Source organism: Tachysurus vachellii, chromosome 17 (assembly GCF_030014155.1).
Source record: "Tachysurus vachellii isolate PV-2020 chromosome 17, HZAU_Pvac_v1, whole genome shotgun sequence".
In the NCBI taxonomy this organism is placed as follows: domain Eukaryota; kingdom Metazoa; phylum Chordata; class Actinopteri; order Siluriformes; family Bagridae; genus Tachysurus; species Tachysurus vachellii.
In genome coordinates, this window is record NC_083476.1 from 1,987,501 (window position 1) to 1,995,000 (window position 7,500).

At 39.8% G+C, this 7,500-nt stretch overlaps 1 protein-coding gene across 2 annotated transcripts in view; it reads right to left on the reverse strand.

Moving 5' to 3' along the window:
• LOC132859725 (WD repeat-containing protein 7) overlaps positions 1-7,500 on the reverse strand; it is a 132,329-nt gene that overhangs the window by 15,086 nt on the left and 109,743 nt on the right. The window lies entirely within an intron of this gene.

The window sequence follows — 7,500 nt, forward strand, 5'->3', positions numbered from 1 at the left end:
GTGTGTGTGTGTGTGTGTGTGTATGCATAAGGCCCTTAGTGCAGGACCTTGTGACATACATAGTACACTAATCCCTGTTAGCATTATGCTAGCATTACTCTCTGTTCCACTATAACACTACACTATTATTACACAGTACATTTCTCCTTCTTTCAGTTGTTCTTCTTGTGATTCTACAATTCCACTTTCCAGCACTCCTGTACACACACACACACACACACACACACAGATCCATCCACCCCACATCACGCCTCGTCTCATGTCTCTGATGTCGATAATCCGCTCCACTATGACTATCTAAAGGGCTTCAAATCACAAACACATTTTATTTCATCTCTCATTTTCAGGGATGTTCCACTGCTGGGTTTGGGATTTAAATCACATGCTGGTGCTCTGCTGCACAGAGCTGTGTGTGTGTGTGTGTGTGTGTGTGTGTGTGTGTTCAGGAGAGTGTACTGGAAGAGTGCTTCTTCATTTCACTGCTCAGTCATGGCTCAGGAACAGCACACATACAGTGAGTCTGGTACATCATTTATACATCATTGCACTTTTAAAGTTCAGTTTTAAATGATTGATGTGCAGAACAATGTAAGAACATTTAAAGGCCCCTTAACTGTGTGACGATTACTAACAACTGACCAAACCTTTTAACATAGCACTCATCTACACTCACTGGCTGAATCACTGAATCACTGTCTGAATCACTGACTCACTCTCAGACACACTGATTCAATCACTGACTCAATTGCTGAATCACTGACTCACTCTCAGACACACGGATTCAATCACTGACTCAATCGCTGAATCACTGACTCAATCGCTGAATCATTGACCCAATCGCTGAATCACTGACTCAATCGCTGAATCACTGACTCAATCGCTGAATCACTGACTCAATCGCTGAATCACTGACTCAATCGCTGAATCAATGACTATCGCTGAATCACTGACTCAATCGCTGAATCACTGACTCAATCGCTGAATCACTGACTCAATCGCTGAATCAATGACTCTATCGCTGAATCAATGACTCAATCGCTGAATCACTGACTCTATCGCTGAATCACTGACTCTATCGCTGAATCACTGACTCTATCGCTGAATCACTGACTCTATCGCTGAATCACTGACTCACTCTCAGACACACAGATTCAATCACTGACTCAATCGCTGAATCACTGACTCAATCGCTGAATCACTGACTCACTCTCAGACACACAGATTCAATCACTGACTCAATCGCTGAATCACTGACTCAATCGCTGAATCACTGACTCAATCGCTGAATCAATGACTCTATCGCTGAATCAATGACTCTATCGCTGAATCAATGACTCTATCGCTGAATCAATGACTCTATCGCTGAATCAATGACTCTATCGCTGAATCAATGACTCTATCGCTGAATCAATGACTCTATCGCTGAATCAATGACTCAATCGCTGAATCACTGACTCTATCGCTGAATCAATGACTCTATCGCTGAATCACTGACTCTATCGCTGAATCAATGACTCTATCGCTGAATCAATGAATCAATCGCTGAATCAGTGAATCAATCAGTGACAGTTACTCTCTCACATCTTATTGACTCAATCCTTCCTTCAAATAACTCCTTGCAGTTTGCTTACCAAATGTCAACTCTCACTGCCTCAGTGAAACTGACTCACTTGCTCTGTGACTAAATCTCTGACTCATCAATTCACTTTCCGGCTTACCCGCTGACTCGGTCGTTGACTTACCCACTGACTCAGTCGTTGACTTAACCGCTGACTCAGTCGTTGACTTACCCGCTGACTCAGTCGTTGACTTACCCGCTGACTCAGCGACTCACTGAAACTGCCTGCTGAAACACTAACTTTATGACTTGGTGTCTAAACTCATGGTGACTCGCATTCTGACTCAGGGTGTCACTCAGACTTACTGTATCACTCAGTTACAGTTATTCACAGCGTCTCTCACTGAACCCTAAATAACTCTTTGACTCAAATCGGTCCCTTACTGACATACTCTCTCTCCCTCTCTCTCCCTCCCTCTCTCTCCCTCCCTCTCTCTCTCTCCCTCTCTCTCTCTCTCTCTCTCTCTCTCAGGACCAGTGTAATGGCAGTAGAGGTAATAACTGGAAGCCAGAAACACTTCTGTCGGCATGATAACACAGATCTTTTACACCACACCGCCTGGGATTTCCATCTGCCTCTGAACACATCAGAACAATAACGACCTCCAGCACATATCGCACACCGAGAGAGAGACAGAGAGAGAGAGAGAGAGAGAGAGAGAGAGAGAGAGAGACAGAGGAAGACAGACGATGTTCATGTTTATAGCACTACACGCATGTTGATTGCTCTAAACTATAAAATCAGTCCTGTCTGGTGTTTGATCCGTCTCCTGAGCTAAAGTTAGGATTGCACTGCTGATCAATGGTGCTTCGGCTGCACAGCTGTTCCTGATCAATCTCCTTCCTCCACCTCCTCCTCCTCCTCCTCCCGTACAGCTCAGCCCACTTGAAGCACCTAACGATCTCGATCACGCAACACAATGAAACATCACAACTGAAGTTTGACTCAAATTAGAAATAACAAGTCAATCTCCGAGGATTGAAAAGAAAAACACCCCTTAATACAAGAACACAAAAAGCCGTGTATATGGACTAGTCCGATCTAATGTACCTCTTCTGGGTGAAAAATTAAAGCGTCAGTATGTCACTTTGTGTGAAATACTTAAAGAAATCGCATTAAGTCATAATTAAGAAGTCCACATTGCAAAATGTCTAAAACATGTTGTCCTTCAGCTGGAAGAATTCACTCAAAGTCAGTTTTAAAGTCTGTTGCAATTTTTTTTCCCAACCAGTACGTCGTCGCGGATTGACGATGACTACGGGCACTTTTTAATCCTACACTCCTTAATCCTGAATCAATCTGTTCGATCACAAATATTGACTAAACCCACCCGTGTGGTCAAGGGGACTTTCATTATATGTCTTTCTGTGTGATGCTTACAATAAATCTTTATAAAAAAAAATGTTGTTTTTTTTTAAAATTACATACTGATACTTTAATGGATTAAAGCGGCAGTGTGTATTTTTTAGAAAACGAGCCATTACGTATTAAGATTAATATGCAAATGTAAATCTAAATAAACCAATCATTATATACAATATATTCAAGTTAGATATTAATATATGTGCTGTATTATTTATTTTAAAAATCTCAGAAAATACCAACAATATGACGGAACCCATATAAACACGTCAATATCGCTTTATTTAATCTACGGATTTAGGTTCAGGCCGTAGGCACAGTTTCACATGCATTGTGAAAACACACACTCACACACACACACACACACACAAATATGGACTATAATTAATCAATGTATATAAGCAAGCTGTTGTGTCCAGATAAGAAATTGAAGGTAAGAAAGATAGAAGTTTCTTCACCTCCGGCATTAACACTCAAATATGCGATAATTAAGCAGGAATAAACAGTCTGTCAATCACCTGTACACATTAGCATATTAGGCCACACCCAAACAGTTATCAAATCATTCTTGTGTTATTATTTCTATGCATTTCACATATTATACAAATAAAGTCGTCCAATATTTAGAAAATAACAGGAAATTATACTACATCATCTGCTTTATTGAGTTTTGTCTAATTAATTATTTTAATCTTTATGTTAAAATTATTAAACACGGGATAGAAATGTACAAACACACACACACACACACACACACACACACACACACACACACACAAACAGCAGCAGTAGTAATAGTATTTTTAATATTTAATTCATCAATAAATATATTTTTAATGCATTGTTTCAAATTCATTTTATGTTAATTAAAAAAAATGGGATAAATCCTTTAACTTTGGAAAATGATTAAACCGTTATATATGAAATCATAAATATAACATTATATAAATAATGTAATAAAATATTATAATATAAAGTTATATTTAGAATAGTTTATAATAAAAATACTAAAAAAATAGTAATAATAATAATAATAGTATAATTAATAAAATAGTCAATAATAGTAATTAATATCATTATTGTTTAAAATAATAAAATAAAAAAAATAAAATTTCCAGTGGTTTCAATTTACATACTAGATTTTGAAACACAAATAATTTGTGCAAAAAAAAATTTTTTTTGTGTGTGTGTGTGTGTGTGTGTGTGTGTGTGTGTGTGTGTGTGTGTGTGAGAAAGCAGTTCTCGGATGTCTTATCAGTAGAAAGGGATTATTTCTGTGATCAGTCTATTTGCATGTGCACGACTTTCAGCCAGCGTCTCGGTTAAAGCTCGAGCGATGGATAAGTCAATAAACTTTGTTTGTTCAAAGGCAAGACGAAGCCGAGCGAGCCGAGACGCGGCGAGCGCTTAAACACGGCTCTGCGTTCTATCTGCTAGCTTCGCATACGCGGGATTAAAAATGCAAAGAGGAGATTTGTGTCATTTTCAAGTCTGAACTGAGCTTCGGGGATTCGGTTTAATCACTGATCAGGTCAGTGCTCTTAAAGAGGAGTGAAGAAATGTATTTATTTATTTCTCACGGACGGACTGTAGCTCCTGTACTGATAATTACTGTGTGTGTGACTGTATGACTGATGTGTGGAGCTCTAAAAAGATTTCATTCCTCTGCTATTAAAAAGGGCACAGATCTGATCTGGTAGATTGGATTTTAGAGAGAAAAAAAAAAAGCACACATTTTATCTGATCTTGTAAAATTTTTGTGTTTGTAAATGTAAACTTTACATATTAAGAGAGTTGATAGTATTAATTTGTTAGGATTGATTTTTATTATATTTTTAAGATGTATTTTTAAAAGCTTCAGATTAAAACTTCACTTTAAAGCTCTGTCGTGTGTGTGTGTGTGTGTGTGTGTGTGTGTATTATATATGTACTGTACAGCATCTTTTCAACACTTCTAATAAGCTTGACTTCATTTTTTATTTATTATATTAAGGCCAAATTACACCAACAGACTTCTTTATTATTAAATATAAAGATAAAAAAAATAAAATATTAAAATATTTATCATCAATATTTTAGTATTCGACTAAAGAATCAATCCAAAGAAATGTGCTTCGTTCCAGAATTCTGCGGAGTTTTTAGTGAGACGCTTCTTATATTAAACGTAAAGGTTCGTACTGCGGCGGCTGCTGCGTGTGTTTGGTGTGAAATAATAAAAGTCAGAAGAGTTAAATAACAACAGGATTATTTACAGCTATTAAATATCAGATGCTGTGTTTTGAGACTCCCAGCTTTTTTGTTGCTCAGAGTTCTTTTTGGTTGGACTTTATAATGCTTGTTAACGTAAATACAAAATAGCATCGTTTTAATTGTTATAAATTTACATTCGGTTTATAATAATATCATTGTAATTATTTTATGATTATGAGTGATTTATAATCATAAAATAATTCTAATGATATTATTATAAACATAATGTACATTTCTTCATTACAGTTACAAAAAAAAACATTTTTCCCTATTTAGCCGTTTTAATTTCTCTGTAATTATTATTATTATTATTATTATTATTATTATTATTATTATTATTACATTACACCTAAACACTCAAGACAAGCAAACACATAAAACACAAACAAATAAAAACATGACCAAAAAAACAAACAGTGCAGGACGTGGTGTGAGGTGAAGGTGGTGAGACGGAGGGAGATGTGGAGATGTGTGTAAATGAGGGATTAAGTGACTGATCCTCTGTCTCTAAAGCTCTAAAGCTCCGGCCCTCTGCCAATAAGTGATCAATAACTTTGATCAGAAGAGCGATCGGTGTAAAGCAGCCTCTCGCTCTCATGAGCTGTTCTGCCTCTGGAACGAAGCTAAAGCTAAACGTTACAGTGTAAACAACAACAACACGAGATACAAGAGAGAGACACGAGAGTGGAGTGAGAGAAAAGCGAGAGACACGCGAGAGAGACACGAGAGTGGAGTGAGAGAAAAGCGAGAGACACAATAGAGCAAAGAGAGAGACACAAGAGAGACACAAGAAGAGCGAGAGAGACAAGTGGGACACAAGAGGAGCGAGAGAGACACAAGAGAGACACGAGAGGAGTCAGAGAGATACAAAAGAAAGAACGAGAGGAGAAAGAGAGGAGTGAGAGAGACACAAGTGGGACACGAGAAGAGCGAGAGACACACAATGGAGGAGCAAGAGAGACAAGACAGACACAAGAGGGGAGCGAGAGAGGAGCGTGAGAGACAATAGACATGAGAAAAAAATCGAGAGAGATGAATGAGAGACATAAAGAGACACAACCTACACAAAAGAGACATGAGAGAGACAAGAAAGAGAAGAGATGAGAAAGGAGTGAGAGATTCGTGTTTATATAATAAAACTAGTAAAACTTCTGACAACATACAGCTTTAAATGGGCCGAATCTTTACACGCTTGTTTCACTTTTCAAGGAAACAGAAACAGACGTCACAATCGCAGAACTTTTTTTGCAAAAATTGGATTTTGACTCTGGTGAACTTTCGGTTTGGGGAATTAAATGTAGATGAAAAGGTCAGATGTTGAGCTTGTGAAGGGTTTCAGTGAGCCACAGTAACACAGTGAAATAAAAGTTACACAAACATGCACATCAATATCTCCAGCTCCAGAACACACTAATGCTGCTGAAGAGGTCCAGACACGCAAGTGTTCACATGCAAACACACACACACACACACACCCCCACACGCGCACCCACACGCACGCACACACGCATGCACGCGCACACGCACGCACACACACGCACACACCCCCACACACCCACCCACCCACGCACGCACACACGTGCGCGCGCACCCACACGCGCACGCACACACGCGCACACACACGCGCGCACACACACGCACGCACACACGCGCACGCACACACGCGCACGCACACACGCGCACGCACACACACACACGCGCACACACACACGCGCACACACACGCGCGCACACACACGCGCACACACACACGCGCACACACACACACGCACACACACACACACGCGTGCACACACACAGAAAAACGTGTCCATGTCAGCCTACTGTGGAATGGAGGTCAGACAGAGGAGGGTGTGATCATGCTGTTGATAAGGAGGAAGAGAAAAATAGAAAGAGATGGAAAGAGAGAGAGAGAGAGAGAGGGAAAAAAATCTCTGTCCTTCTCTTGCTGTGTGTCGTCCCCTCCCTCCCTCCCTCCCTCTGATCTCCCGCCTGAAAAATGACCATCATTCTGCTCTAACTCTATTATCAGGAGCGTCACTAAAGACACAGACGTATTTGTATTGATAATAAGTTTGCGGCTGCGATCGGGTTTCATCTTAACGACGTGCTCCTGGTGCGGGGGATCCTTCATACAACTAACCCGGTTACAGCGGGGTGGCCCACAGAGGCTGACCTGCAGACATATGGGTCTCCCTCTTCCTCTTTAAGGTCCTGCTGCAGACGTCTTTACAACATATTAATGCCCCGCAATCGCATTAGCACCTGAC